This window comes from Crocuta crocuta, unplaced genomic scaffold, assembly GCF_008692635.1.
Source record: "Crocuta crocuta isolate KB4526 unplaced genomic scaffold, BGI_CrCroc_1.0 scaffold108, whole genome shotgun sequence".
In the NCBI taxonomy this organism is placed as follows: Eukaryota; Metazoa; Chordata; class Mammalia; order Carnivora; family Hyaenidae; genus Crocuta; species Crocuta crocuta.
The window spans coordinates 9,952,214-9,967,899 of NW_027532825.1; positions in this window are offsets into that span (position 1 = coordinate 9,952,214).

Genomic DNA, 15,686 nt, shown 5'->3' on the forward strand with positions numbered 1-15,686 from the left:
CGGATATACTCCTAATGATTTCGGGACTATTTTTACTGTTTTCCAAGTAATGAAAATTTCATACTTAAATACATAGATTATTGCTCTCGTCCAGGTGATCCAAAGTTGTAGATCGTGTATTTAGGTAAATTTTTCATTCAGCAAGTATTTACGGAGCCCTGGAAGGGAACAGACTGTAGAGCTCACTGCACAAGAACTTCAGGCTCTGGGAGTCAGATTCCTGGATTCAAAGCTTAGCTGTATTACCTTCTGGTCATTTGATATTTGGAAGTTACTGCTTCAGGTCTTTTTCCTGTGGAACCCATATAGCCTCCTGGGAAAATACAGTGTGGATACTTACCAAATGCCATGGAATGAGATAACTTGATCACGATGCGTTTGTTTTATTACTGGTTTTAAATTTTATAATTATTATTTTTTATTTTAGAGACAGCATGTACATGAGCGGGGAAGAGGGCAGAGAGGGAGAGAGAATCTCAAGCAGGGTCAGTGCTCAGTATGGAGCCTGATTCAGGTCTCAATCCCATGACTCTGGCATGATGAACTGAGCCAAATCAAGAGTTGGGCAGTCAATCGACTGAGCCACCCAGGTCTCCTGATCATGATGTGTTCATTATTGCTGTCTGGCCTACTGAGTTCCCAAGTAGCATTTGAGAATAAATGATGAAATAAATGGATACAAGAAGATAGATTTAGAAAGTCTTTTCCCCTGGAGTACAGATTGGTTGATTTTGGGGGGCATTTATGCATGTAATTAACAAGCTGCCCTTGGGTGAACCCTGGGCCCCATTCATCCAGTGAATTCACTTAATTAGAAAGTCACTCATTTGCTCATTTATTCATCCATCATTCCGTACTTCATGGGTATCTGATACATGTAATGATAGGCCTGGAGAAAAACCCTCTTCTAATGCCTTTTCCTCAGGAAGTACTTTCTAATTAAGTAGGGAATCATAGAATGCTTAACATGCGGTCAGGTGCAAATGTAGTTGACCTCACGTTACTGCTGTTGAAGTCAGATATTGCTGGCTGTGCTTAGTAAGGGAGAAAATACAGAAATGCTCAAAGAAACTGAGTCAGAGACTAATGATGGCTTTAAATCCTGTTTCAGGTGAGGTTTGCTTCCTGAAGGGTAGGAGAAGAGGTATGAAGACACACCCCTCCCATTGTTGGTTTCTGTCTGTTCATTCTTTTTGCTGTTGTATTCTTTTAATAGCAAATCACAAATAAAACATGCTTCTGGTTTCTTCTCCCCATCCCCTTACGTACCTACTCCGCTCTCTGCACACCCCTGTCCCCTCTTGCCTCTCCTCTTCTGCTGCTTTTTGTAACCAAATAAATCATGGCTCCTCTGGTATTTATTACAAGCCCACCATTGCCATTGAGGTTGAGGCTGTGAATCTTGATACTCCTTCCTGTGTGTGACTTTTGCGTCTCTCCTGTCACATCAGCTGTGTGGGAGGCCTGTGCATGTTTCTTCCGTTTTCCCTTCCTGTCTTCTGCTTTGCTAGCAGGTGACAATAAATATTTATGAACTAACGATTTCATCCTGATGCTGTCATGAGACTATGAATGACATAACTTCAATGTAAGATGTGGTTTTTTAATTGTATTCAAAAAAGGTTTTTAATGTCTATTTATTTTTGAGAGAGAGAGACAGAGTGTGAGTAGGAGAGGGGCCTAAAGAGCGATGGAGACAGAGAACCTGAAGCAGGCTCCAGGCTCAGTTGTTAGCACAGAGCCCGATGCGGGGCTCAAACTCACAAACTGCGAGATCCTGACTTGAGCTGAAGTCAGATGCTTAACCAGCTGAGCCACCTAGGTGCCCCTTAAGACGTGTTTTAAAATTAATTGATTTAATGAGAAAAGGAGACCACAGAGCACAACCTCAAGCTGTCAGCTGCTTAAGAGACTGTTAGGTAATGATGGCTTTCTCTTGAATATCAGGGTTTGTTGGAAAGATCTGTAAGTGTCAATATGTTTTGCTTAAGATGAAACAGGAAGGTTTCTTCCTTCTGAATTGCCTAGTTGCTCCTTGCTTGCTCTTCTGATCTTTTTCATCTTTCTCTTCCACTCTTTCCGTCCACAGAATGGCTTTTTTCTTCTTTCCCACACCTCCTTTTCCACGCACCCAACTTCCTCATGCTCTTGTCCGCATGGCCCCTCTGCTGAAATCCCATCCCTTCTGGGAAAGCCTTCCGTGTTCGTCAGCTCGGGCAGCTCTAACGAAGTACCATAGACCGAATGGCTCAGGCAACAGACAATTATTTCTTTTTGGTTCTGGAGGCTGGAAAGTTCAAGATCAAGGTGCCCAGCGGGTTGTCTGGGGAGGGCCCTCTTCCTGGCTTTAGGCAGCTGCTTTTCTCTCCATGTGCTTTCCTCATGTGTATGTCAAGGACAGAGGGAGAGGGCTCTCATTCCCATCATGACGTCATCTAGACCTGACCACCAACCTGAGCCCCCCCTCTACAGATGTCATCACACTGGGGGATAGGGCTTCAACCTGAATTTTGTGGGGCACGTTCAGTCCATAGCACCTTCTTCGTTCACCCGAACCGGAGTAATTCTGCCCTCCCCCCTCCATTAGGGTTCACATGTGTGCCAGTGACGTGGTTCTGCCGATTTACTGTTCTCCTGCTTCTCTGTAAACACGATCATCTCGAGAGCCCCTGCACTTACCTGATGTGTGTTCCAACAGTGTCCAGCAGGACGCTAGGCACGTGGTTGGCATCAGTGTTTACTGACCCACTCAGTGGCTGATCCCGATCCATGTGCTTGCTCCTCTCTGTGCTGTAGGCATGGCTCTTTCCAGAGGGTGAGACAGTCCAGCTGTCTAACTTCCCAAGGGGAACCAGGTGGTGCTCATTTAGCATGGAATGCTGGTGACTGCTATCCCATCAGGCTTTCAGGGCTGGAAGGAAACTTAGGGGCTCATTATAAACACCTGTTTCCAGGGTGCCTGGGTGGCTCATTCCATTGTGTCTGACTCTTGATCTCAGCTCAGGTCTTGATTTCAGGGTTGTGAGTTCAAGCCCCACATTGGGCTCCATGCTGGATGTGAAGCCTACTTTAAACACACACACACACACACATCCCCATGTGGGAAAGATGGCTACAGGTGTGGCTAAATGATTTGCCTGTGATCTTCCATGGGGGTGGCCACACACCCACCCTGTGAGCTTAACTACGTGCTTACTGACAGGCTTAGCTACTGGGCCTTTCAAAACCATGAATCAAAGCCGGCGACAAAAAGGGCAGAGAGTGATTCTTCTCTGAAGATAACTTTTCTTAGTGAAAGGGTTAACCTTCTTCAATGAATGGGTGGGCTTTTAAGATTTTCCTTCTAGCCCGAGTTTGAGAGAACAAGCAGTAAAAATAGTATGTCGGCCAGTCAGTGGGGATTGAAACCCTCACAGTCTGATTCTGGAGAATAAAATAGCCACACCACTGCCTTACCCCAGACCAGTGAAATCAGAATCTGGGGTGGGTCTCCTGCATCAGTATGTTTGAGAAGCACCCAAGGTGATTATTCTGTTGTACGGCCGGCCACCAGTGGAACGAGACACTAGCCACCAGTAGAATGAAGTTGACCACAAATAATACAAAACTAAGCAAACAGGTTCTCTTCTTGATTACACATAACCTGTTGAGCAGAGTGTGGCTCGGATGAGAGGAATGTGGTCACAGGGTCACATCACACTACTGTTAACACTGCAAAGATGTCAGAGCTTTACTTTCTAAATAATTGTAGCAGTTTGCTTGTGCTGTGTAACAAAATGCCCCAAAGTTTTAGGCAACAAGGGTGTCTTTTCTTGCGTTAAGGAGGTGGCTTTTGGAAAACACCTAAGGATGATGGCTGGTTGCCAGGAGAAGGAAGCAGGTGATTAGAGTGAATTTTCAGTCCCCCACCCACCCCCATGGCCAATTTAATCAATTGTGAGTCTATAATGAAGCCTCTGTAAAAACCCCAGAAAGGACAGGGTTCCAGAGCTTGTGGGCTGGAGAATGGAGGGAGGCACTGGAAGAGTGGGGAGGGGAGGGAAGTTCCGCACCCCTTCCCACATACCTCGTCCTCTGCGTCTCTCCACCTGGTTGTTCCCGAGTTACATGTCCTTTTGTGATGATCGGGTGATCTGGTAGGTGAGATCTTTCTCTGAGTTCTGTGAGCCACTGCAAAGTAATTGAACCCAAGGAGGGGTTGTTGGAACTTCCAGTCCATCACCTATGGGTCGGAAGCACAGGTGACAGGCTGAACTTGAGCTGTGTCTGAGGCAGCGTGGGGAGGGACACTCTTACCGGACTAAACCCGTACCCTGTGGGATCAGACCCCACCTCCAGGCCGACTGTCAGAATCGAGTTGAATTATAGAACGCTCGGAGGGTGGTGAAGAATCACTGGATGTTATGGGGAGTCCCTCTGCCCCCAACACACCCCCACACACACTGGAATTGGTACTAGAATCATTAGTATAATATTCTTTATTAACATATTCCTTAGAACTTATCCTGAAGGAAGTCTTTGAGGACAGGGGTGAAGTTCATTTATTTTTAATGTTTATTTTTGAGAGGGAAAGAGAAAGAGAGTATGAATAGGAGAGGGTAGAGAGAGAGGGAGACAGAAACTGAAGCAGGCTCCAGGCCCTGAGCGGTCAGCACAGAGCCCAATGCAGGGCTCGAACTCACAGACCCATGAGTTCATGACTGGAGCTGAAGTCAGACACTTAACCAACTGAGCCATCCAGGCGCCCCTGAAGTTCATTTCTTCTGGAAAGGATTTGTGTCTGCCACAAGTGGGCCTCCACAGGCACCATCAACCACAGGGACCGTGGATCCATCAAAGAAGGATTGCTTTAGATAAAATTCTTGGCTTGACGTTTTGACCCCCATTGACTCCGGAGATAGTGGGACTGTGCGTTTTGGACACCATGAGCCCAAATGGGGCTCAGCATTTCAAGGAATGGGTTTCTTCCCACTTTCTCCCAGTGGTAGGGTCAAACAGGTAGCTTTTCTTACGTTCTCCTTGTGGGGACAGGTATAGTTCTAGTTCAGTGTGACACCGAAGACATAGCCCTTTGGGGTCCCAGCAATATGTGTGGCTGGGGAGGGGCATGTCGGGGTCTCCTGGTAGACTCCCCACCCTGGGCTAGTCCCAGCTAAGCTGGTTGGTCCAGCCAGAGCAGCCGTCTACACAGTGGAAAATGCTCTTGGAGCCAAGGTCTCCCAGACTGTTTCCACTGGCCTCGATTTCCTCAATTCTTCCCCACTCGGCATCACTTTGGAAACAGGGTTTATTATATTTTGTCTGGAAATTTGGGATGGGAGGGTTGGCCCTAGATTTTTAGCCCACCAGAGTGTAAGAAATAGAAATGCCCATAACATATTTAACATGTTTCTCTACTTGGGGGATATTTATGTTGCCTCTACTGTTTAGCTGTGGTGAATAAAATTATCCTGAGCATTCTTGGAAACAAATATTTCAAAGGATCTCTGATTTATTCCTTAGTGTATTCATGGAAGCAGAATTGCTGGATCAATGAATATAGACATTTTTAAGGCTTTTGGTGGATAGAGTATTCCAGAATGACTGAATTAGATTGTGCCCTCACCGCATTGCTCATTTATTTATTTTAGCCCTTAGAGAACGTGACTGGACTCTTCTGAGGCCAGTATATGGCACAGAGAGTAAGCCCGGGATGTCCTGGGTGGTATTCAAGTCTCATATTTACTTTGTTTTCTACTGAATAGTGGAGAGCACCAGAAATCATCACTGACACAAACTGAATTTCCCTCTTGGGCGTCAGAGGAAAAAAGGGTATAGTGGACTTTATGAAAATGTCTGGAATGTAGTTCTCTGCATCTTCCCTGTTTCAGGAAGCTAGTTCTGGCCAGGAGGGTGAAGCGGAGGAGTATGGGTAATAGGAGTAATGCAGAAAAAGCACCAGCCCTGGGTCTGCAGGCCTCCAGCACCTCCAGCATGTTATGAGAAATGCTGCTTTTGTGGCGAGAATCCAGTAATGGATGGTTAGAGCACTAAGCTCAGCACTCGTTTCTTTAAAATTTTTTAATGTTTATTTATTTTTGAGAGAGAGAGAGAGAGAGACAGAATGCAAGCAGGGGAGGGTCAGAGAGAGAGGGAGACACAGAATCCGAAGCAGCTCCAGGCTCTGAGCCGTCAGCACAGAGCCCGATGTGGGGCTCGAACTCACGAACTGCAAGATAATGACCTGAGCCAAAGTTAGATGCTTTGCCGTCTGAGCCACCCAGACACCCCTCAGCTCAGTACACAGCTGGTTAAACCTATGAATGACCAGTCACCTCCTCTGTAGCAAAAGCAAAACCCCTTTTCTAGCCTGCATTTGCTGGAAGATGAGACTCCAAGCCTGTGCTCCTGGTCCTTTCAAAGGGTCTTGCCTTTGGAAAACCATCGGGCTCCATTTTATATAAATTTGAGGTTTGGAACTTTCTTTTCTAGAAATCTAATTCTGGCTGCACTCATGACCCCATCAACCCTAGTGAAAGCTCATGACAACAGTTTTTAAGGGCCTTACTCTGAGTAAAGAGTTAGTACCCTTCCTAGGCACAGGCTTGCTTTACAGCTGGGCTTTCGAACTTTGACTCAATCTGGTATACATTGGACACACACTACTCAGTGTGTATTAAAACGGTATAATTTGGACATGCAGCATCCTATTCCAAGAGCCCAGTTTTGTTCTGTGACTGTGTGTGTGTGCATGGGTGCTCTAAACCTGTGAATACTACGCCCTCCCTATGGGTTCTGGATCCCAGCAGAACAGAGGTCAGCAGGACCAGAGATAGGCTCGTGCCATCAGCCAGGGCCTGGCAGGAAGCAGAGTTCAGCTCAGATGGTTCAAGAGGCTTCACCAGAGACTGGTAACCAGAGCAAGAGGCTGTAACTTGCTGGTTACTACACTGCTAGTTTAAAGGGACAAGGGAAGAAAATGGGGTCACCAGGCCCAGTGAAGGGACTGAAGGGATATCAGCGCCGCCAGAAACACAAAGCTGGGACAGAGCAGCGCCTGACCTTTCCTCACCTTCCATTGGCCCCAAAAGTTTAGAGGCAGAGGAGCTAGGGTGATTCAGTCCATTGGGCCAGTCGGTGCCACCGGGCTCAGGGAACAGTGGAGACTGGATTTGAGGCCATGGATGCTGAGGTCTCTGGAGGGTCTCGATGTGCATGTGTTACCCAGATGGGTTTATTCATTAGAAGTTATCTAAAGTAGTAGAGCAGTGGAGCAGAAAAGGAGGCAAGAGAAAGCTTTAGCTTATACTTGGCAGAGTTGAGGCATGAACCAAAGCTCTTCCCCACCTCCCACCCCCCGCCCTGCTCTCTGACCATTATTTGAACTTGGTTTATATTGAATTATTCATACAGGGCAGTTCATGATACTGATGTGTGTATCCCAGTAACCTGAGCTACACCTGACAGGGGTTCCTGCATAGGGATTCTGTCGGGGAACCAATGATCTTCAGGACCCTGTGTGAGGCCTTGGGGCAGCTGAGAGTTGGGGAAGGGAGACATATGGAATAAGTGTGGCCTATCCAGGGTGATAGAGCTCACACATGGCTGAACCAGAACATCTAATGATTTGCATATGTTTTGCGAGATGGTTCGGTTTTAGTTGCTGTGTAAATGTGGTATTTAGAGAATTCTTCTTGGGAATAAGATCAAGGATTTGCCCATGGCTGACACATCAGGACACACCTGTGGTCATCAGAATGATCTGGGTGGCCCCGCTGCAGCAGAAGTGTGCCCAGTGCTCCTGATGCTAGCTGGGCTGAGGGGCTCTTTTAGAGGTGCCAGGGGTCTCTGGGTCTAGAACTCTGTGGCTCGGGCTTTTTCCAGATGCATTTGGTAGAACATCAGTCTGGCAAGATCGTCCCTTGACAAAAAGTTTCTCTGGTCCAAAGCATTTTGGATAACGCTGCAAGTTGCATCTCCCTCTTGGAGATTCACAATGCACTTGACATCTAAGGCTGTCTGAAGTCATCTGGTTTCCTGGATCAGGGAAGAGTGAGTTAATAACTTAACTTTGCATTGGAATTTATCTTTTGTCTTTCCAACCAGTTACCTAAGCCTTTCATTGGCCCTTCACGCCCACCCAGGAGAGCGCATCTGAGCAGTCCATATTCTGAAAGAAAGCTGCTTTTAGTTGCTTGTGCACCTACTTCAAAGACCTGACGGACAGTACAGACATTTCTTTAGACATTGTCTCATTTCCTAAGTCGGTAGCTTAACATTTCAGAAGCAGCCTGCCTGGGATGTGCATCTATGTGTCTCTCTCTCTCCTCTTCTCTTCCCTCACCGTCCCTGTGGCTATTCCCCCAGGGTCCTGGATTCATTGGGAGGCAGGGGGATTCGCGTTTTTGAGGTCCTGGGCATCCTTTGAAGAGAATCAGGTCCCTCACGTTCTTTGGAGAGATGCTGCTACAAAATGAAACCTCCTGTTGCTGGCCACTTTGCACAGCATGATTCATTATACCATACACTGACAAAGTCCGTTATGAAACTCCCAATGAGAGGAGAGGAGGGAAAAGAAAAAGGAAAGAAGCAATGAAGGAGAGAGCAAACCCCCGTTTGCCACCATTATGGTCAAAGGAGGCAGTGCCTACTGTCAGGATTTGTAACTGATCCTCCCAAGGCTACACGTGGCATCCGGTTCGCAGCCCGGTGTGGAGTGAGCCCTTGGTTCTGACTGCTCATGAGGTTCTACAGGAAGAAGCAAAGACAAAGTTCAGTGTTAACGGTGCAATGGCATGCAAACTGCTGAGTTAAAGCCTAACTCTCTTTTTATGTAGAAAACCATCCTAGGCCATTTGCCATAGAAATAGATTTGCTCTTATTCACGGCTGTGATTGTCTGATGGAAAAACCCCCTGCTTGCCATCCCCAGTTGCTTGAAACCGTGGTTCTGAAATCCCAGACCAGATGCAGCTCATCTGGCTTCGGTTGTTGTTTCCGCACGAACGGATGGGTTCATCCATCCAGGGTTTTGAGCAAGCCAGCGATTAGGTATTATTTTGGGGGATGGCCAGGAAAACATCATGGATATTCCTATTTCATTTCTGTGAACTTGTTGGATGTAACTGAGCCAGAAGCTCAAGTTTAATTCATGTACTCTTGACAAAAAATGTGACGAATCTGGATGATTGTACTTCCCATGGAGTTTGCAAAATCATCTGATTATAAAAATCTAGATGTGACAACTTTACGCAAGCACAAATTAAATGAGAAACACCCAGAACCTAGTCCCCCATCCAGAAGGTTGAACCTTTTGGGAATTTTTCAGTCATCTCCTTTAAGAGAATGGGGGAGAAGCTACACGGAGATCATGCATTCATTTCAATAATAAGCAGTCAAGATTGTATCCTGTGACCGTAACGGCTTCAGCCTGATGCTCTTGATTTCTTTTTCTGTACCTACAACGAGCGCCCAGGCTGGTTCTGTCATTTACCTGTAGGGTTTGACACTGGGTGTGGATTTGAAGAGCCGGCCTCCTTGAATGTGCAGATAGATTGCCTGGGTGGGTTGTTAAACTGCAAATTCCAATTCAGTGGGTCTGGGATAGGGCCAGGACCCTGCATTACCAGCAAACTTCCAGGTGAGATTGGTGTTGCTGGTGTGAAGACCCACTCTGAGAAAAGGGAGTGTAAGGAGGACGAAAGGACTTCATCGAATCAGGAATCCATGAATACTTACTGCTTAATATATTCATCAAGTTGACTAATTCTTAGAAGCGATGCGATAAGATTTGAAGGTGTTCATAGGTTCCTTCTTTCGGGTAACTCGGATCACATCATATTGATCAGATTACAGTATTCTTTCTGTTTTCCGACGAATCAAATACCAAGTACTGTATATTATGGCTTTAATAGGTACACAGGATCCTAAGGAAAAGAACCAACATTTTAGAAAGCAAACTCGTATCAGTCTTCTAAAACAGAAGGCAGAGAAATCCTTCTGCAGTACTGCATATAACAATAACAACTTATAGAACCAGTGTAGCCAGTGACTCAAAAGGATTTACCTCGTGAGCGTAGTCTGTGGAGAGTGGTTTTATCCTAGAAACACAGCCAGCTATGTTTCCATAAACCAAGTCTTACCCTTTGTCTATGTTAGTTTCTATCTTGTAGCCTCTGTGCTCTACACTGGGGACCCTCCATGGGATTTGATTTCTTGATGGATGTGGAATAAAGCTTACAGCTAGTTGAATGCAGGCATTGTTTTCTGTTACTGTGGTCAAGATTTACTAGGTGCTAAGGTCAAGGATTTTGAAGGAAATTGCCATTAACACAGGACAGAAGTCAGTTTTCCATTTTTAATTTTTTATTCTGAAAGTTCGACTCATTGTCTCTAAAAGGCTCTGGGGTGGGATGTAGCATCGTATTTTTTTTTTTTAATTCTCCTTTTCTCAAAATTGTTCTGGGTATTCTGTGTCTGGTTATTGTCTGGCTATTCTGTACATTTCCAGATTAATTTGAGAATTCACTTTGTTATTTTCTTCAAAAAAAAAAAAAAAAAAAGAAGAAGAAGCCTGCTAGGATTTGGTTGTGATTACCTTGAATTCTCAGTGGAGGAAAATTCGGCATCTTCATAACACTGATGAAACAATGTTTTGACAACTCTTAGATAGAAAGTCCTACAACCCTTTAAAAGGAAAACCAACTTCTCCCTTTTGAGATGCCTTCAGCCGAAGGCTGAAAACATCCTACTAAACACTTTCTAATGATAATTATCCTTTGGCAACTACAGGGCTTATGTTCCTGAAAAGTGTTGTCGTTGGCAAAACCCCATTGTTGTGGGCTTAGTATACTTAGACTTGCTTATTGTGCACATTGTTTCTGGTACTGGTTTGTTTTTAGATCATTCCTACAGGGTGACACACTGCTTTTTTTTTTTTTTTTTTTTAGAAGACCAGTAGATTGTTTTAATTCATTATTTCTCCCAATTGAGAGGTAACAAGATAGTGGGAGATTTTGAGCTAGAAATTTTGAGACCCAATTCTATTCCAGGATGCCCTGTGGGGAGGATGAAGAGAAACCGCTTTGAAGGCTCAGAGAGGGGAGATATAATTGTTGGACAGACCACCAAGAGGGAGGGTTGAGCCTACTGCAAAGTGGATGGTAGAGAGAGAGTCAGGGAACTGGTGGCCTAACCTGTCCCTTCTCGCACCGGCACTTCCCATTGGTTGATACCAGACCGAAAGCCAGAGGGTCAGGGCAGGATGGAGCCCCTGGGGATCTAGTTCCTGGAGCGCTGGGAACGGTGACCAGGGCAGAGTGTGGACCTGGAGGGGTACGTGCAGAGTATGTGCCATGGAAGTGTCTGCAAGCACAGTATTTCCCCCTTAACCACAGGACATGCCTGAAACCGTGGATAGTACCAAACCCTGTACAGACTCTGTTTTTCCTTATGCATATACTCCTTTGATAAAGTTTACTTTATCAATTAGTTACAGTAAGAGAGCAACGATAGTAACATGATAAAATAGAACAAACAGTTCTAATAGTAGGCTGTAATAAAAACGATATGAATGTGGTCTTTCTCTTGCAAAATATTGTGCAGCACTCACTCTTCTAATTGTGATGCTGTGGATGATAAAATGCCTATGGGATGAGACGAAGTGAGAGGAATGACATAGACGTGGTGATAAAGTGTTAGGCTACCAGTGACCTTCTGACAGTATGTCAGAGGGAGAGCGTCTGCTTCCAGCCTGTGGTTGGCCATGGATAATGGAAACGGCAGAAAGTGAAACTGTGGATAAGGGGGTGGGGGGACTACTGTATTTACAGATGGCGTGAACAGCTAGCAAAGAGCTATTCCAGAAGCCTCTTTTCATGTATGCAGGTATTGTATGACTATCCCTCAGGGTCTTCAGAAGACAATTGTGTTCTTCCCACCCATTCTATCATGTAATAATTCTCACTCACCAGATTGTGTTTCTAAAAACATCCCCCTAAAGTATTCCTAAATGGCAGGTAAGGGTCTGGTGATGTAACCCAAAGCAGCCTACTGTCAGCACAGTGTTGATATGCTTTTAAAAACTCATACAGAGTTTACATTCCATGTTATAAAATATCCATGTTAACCATAGGAACAGGGTGATTCCAGCTCAGAAGCCCCAAGTTAAATCTGAAGAGCAGGCATTCTACAAAACTGTGCTTTCTCTTCCTTAGCAAATTTCCTTCATGCTGATCAGAGTTTAAAAATGGCTACAGAAAATGGAAAATCAATGCATAAAGCCAAAATATAGAAATGTGTACAAAAATTATTAGGGCTGCACAATTTAGTTTTTTTTTTTATTGTTTATTATCGCTTTGCTTGTGGTGATTGCATGTTCTGCATTGAGAAGTGTTTTCTGCTCTGAGTGGCTGTGAGCAAGAGGCCATGCTCTGACACAGGCAGCCTGTGCAAGAGCAGCCTATTTCTCATTCAAGTATCCCCAGTACCTTATGTTGCCCCTCTGTTTCAGTGCTCTTTAAAGAAAGGTTATGAGGGCACTCAGAGTTCCTTCTTGAGCACAAATCCTTAGAAAACAACCATAGACACAACTGAACTGTAAACACTGTGTCTACTCTTATGTCAGGACTCATTTCCAGAGAAAGTAACATTTGTTTTCAGTCTATTAGTGATTGCCTTTTTTTTTTTTTTTTTACTTCCATTCAAACCTGCAAGTTGTACAAAATTTGGGTTTTTAAAATCATATCATTCTTACTTTTGGAGCAATACACATTAAAGATAGAAACCCCTTTGAAATTGCCTTTTGGCCACACATCCTGTTGGATGCACCCAAAATCCTTGGTGATGGTGAGCCTGGCATTTGGGGTATATTTCATGGCTTGGGGACCTTTTAAAAATCTGTGGTATTTTGGTGGTACTCCAATCTGACATTATGCAGAATATGTTTTGAGATATTTTCTAAGTACCCTGTAGCCTTTCTCCTTTTCTTCATTCACAATGTGTTTGCAGGTCAGGAAAAGGCAAGTTACCAGAAGGCATCATTTAATTAAAAAAGAAAAAAAAAGGAGGCAAGTTTGTTTAAAAGATGTTGAGTGGTCTTACTCATGTCACTCAGTCACCCCAGGTAGGACTGTAGTGGGACATGTATGTGAGGATTGTGGTCATACTATTATTTCCAACAGAATGTGCTACACTTTATTTTATTTAAAAAATATTTTTAAGTTTATATATATTTTAAGAGAGGGAGAGAGAGACAAAGCACAAGCCTGTGAAGGGCAGGGAGAGGGAGAAATAGAATCTGAAACAGGCTCTAGGCTCTGAGCTGTCAGCCCAGAGCCCAACATGGGGCTTGAACTCACGAACTGCAAGATCATGACTTGAGCCAGAGTTGGACGCTTAACCGGAGTTGGGCACTCAGTTGCCCCAAACATGCTACACTTTTAAATAATATTTGGTCTTAAAAATATGAAGTCAAAATGAGGAAAAAACGAACTGCTCTTGGTATTTGCCCAAACTCCACCCTCAGTCCCCAGGCACAGATTATCCTGATTCAGGATTTGCAGTAGCAAATCTGATGGTGGCATTTGGTCTTCTGGTATAGATGAGAATCACATGGAAGAATTCTATTTCCTGCTGCTCTAAAACTCTCCTCAGATGCTTCAGTAATACGGAGGAGTTGCTAATAAAGACAGTTTCTAGGAACCTAGACAGCTACTCTAGGCTACTCTTGGTTGCCTTGGCAATGTTGCTGACACACGTGTGTTTCTTGGAGTTTGAGAATTGTCCAAGAAGTATTTACTGAGCTGTAGAAAAATAACTGCTAGCAAACCATGCTCTCAATAAAGATGGTTCCCGAGGCGCCTGGGTGCCTCAGTCTGTTAAGTGTCCGACTTTGGCTCAGGTCATGATCTCAGTTTTTGAGTTTGAGTCCCGGGTCCAGCTCTGTGCTGACAGCTCAGAGCTGGAGCCTGCTTCAGATTCTGTGTCTTATTTTCTCTCTGCCCCTCCCCTACTTGTCTCTGTCTCTTAAAAATAAGTGAATGTAAAAAAAAAAAAATTAAAAAAAAAATAAAGGTAGTTCCCTAGTCTTCACAGTGTCTCCTTAACCATAAAAGATCCCTCTGTATCCTAGAAGGCTGAAGATGTGACATTGACAGTACACCTTCCTCAGACTCTCATCTGTTAGATGAGCAAGTTAGATTGCAAGAAATCCATGCTCCCTGTCAGCTCCTATACATTGCAGTTTAGGATGTCAAATCAAAGAGAAGAAAAAGACTCAACCCTTACTAAAAAGCACCTGTTGGAGTCAGGCATCAGTTAGGCTCTTTTGCTTGTGTTCTCATTTAATCTTCCCAGAATCAGTATTCTCCCTGCTGAGTATGGAGCCTGCTTGTGATTCTCACTCCCTAGCTCTCTCTCTCCTCTCCCTCCCACCCTGCTCCCCCACTTGCATGCTCTGTCTGAAAAAAAAAAAAAAAAAGTTTTACATGTATTTTACCATTTAATTTTCAAACCATACATTGAGTTAAATACGAGTATCCTCCTTAATTTACAGATGAGCAAACTACCATAGAAAGATGGAGGGAGAGCCTTGCCCGGGGCAGACTTCCGGGGGCAGGGTGGGATGCGAACCTCCATCCTTCCCACCCAGCACACTCTTTGTCACCTTGATATGCTGCTTCCTGTCACTTTGTTCCTACCCCCAGGGAACATTCGCCATTTTAGCTCTTTTTTCCTCTTGGACTTATCCAAAACCAGAGAATTCACAGGCTAATGGAGCTTCTACCTGAGCAAATCAATCCAGAATTACTGAATTCCTGCCTCTATTAAATTTGATTATTGTCTCTCTGAAGCAGGCAGGTATGAACAAGGGGAACCCTCGTACAAATGATGAAGGAGTTTTCATTCATATGTAATTGTAATTCCTCACCTGTTTTTGTAGTGGGGATCAGAGAAATCGATATGATGCAGAGAGAAGAAGCTGTTCCCCAAATTGTGCTGCAGTGAATAGTAACCTTATAAGAAGTTAACAAATCCACATGGGAAACACAGGGTTAAATGCTACACAAGTATTTTTTATTGCAGGACTTCTTGAAACCTTTAATAGGCTTATGGTGGAAGATTATGGGCATGTCTGGTAGCTCAGTCAGTTAATCATCCCACTCCTGATGTTGGCTCAGGTCATGATCTCACAGTTGTGAGACTGAGCCCCACGTCGGGCTCTGTGCTGAGCGTGGAGCCTGCTTAGGATTCTCTCTCTCCCTCTCTCTCTGTCCTTTCCCTGCTTGTGTGTGCTTTCTCTCTCTCTCTCTCTCTCTCTCTCTCTCTCTCTCTCTTTCTCAGCATAAACATTTAAGAAAAAAGGAAATTATGAAAGTTCTAGGAATTACATTCGAAGGGTGCAGTTGACTAAGGTCCAATGTATTTTCCATTCATTCAGCATTCTTTATTGCCTGTATATGTGGGCTCTTTGAATTCTTCCTGGAACTGGGACATCTTACCAGTTCTGTCGTTAAATACTGAGTTAAAAAATAATCTTTGCACATGTTCATTTGTATTTTTTTTTTGAGCATTGTGATTTCCCCTTTTTTAACCTTTAACACTATTCTTTGATACTCTACAGAGGGATATATAGTATTTGGTGTTTTTCAAGTAGACTAGCCCTAGATTTTTTTTTTTTTTTTTTTTTTAGGGATTTTTTAAATTATG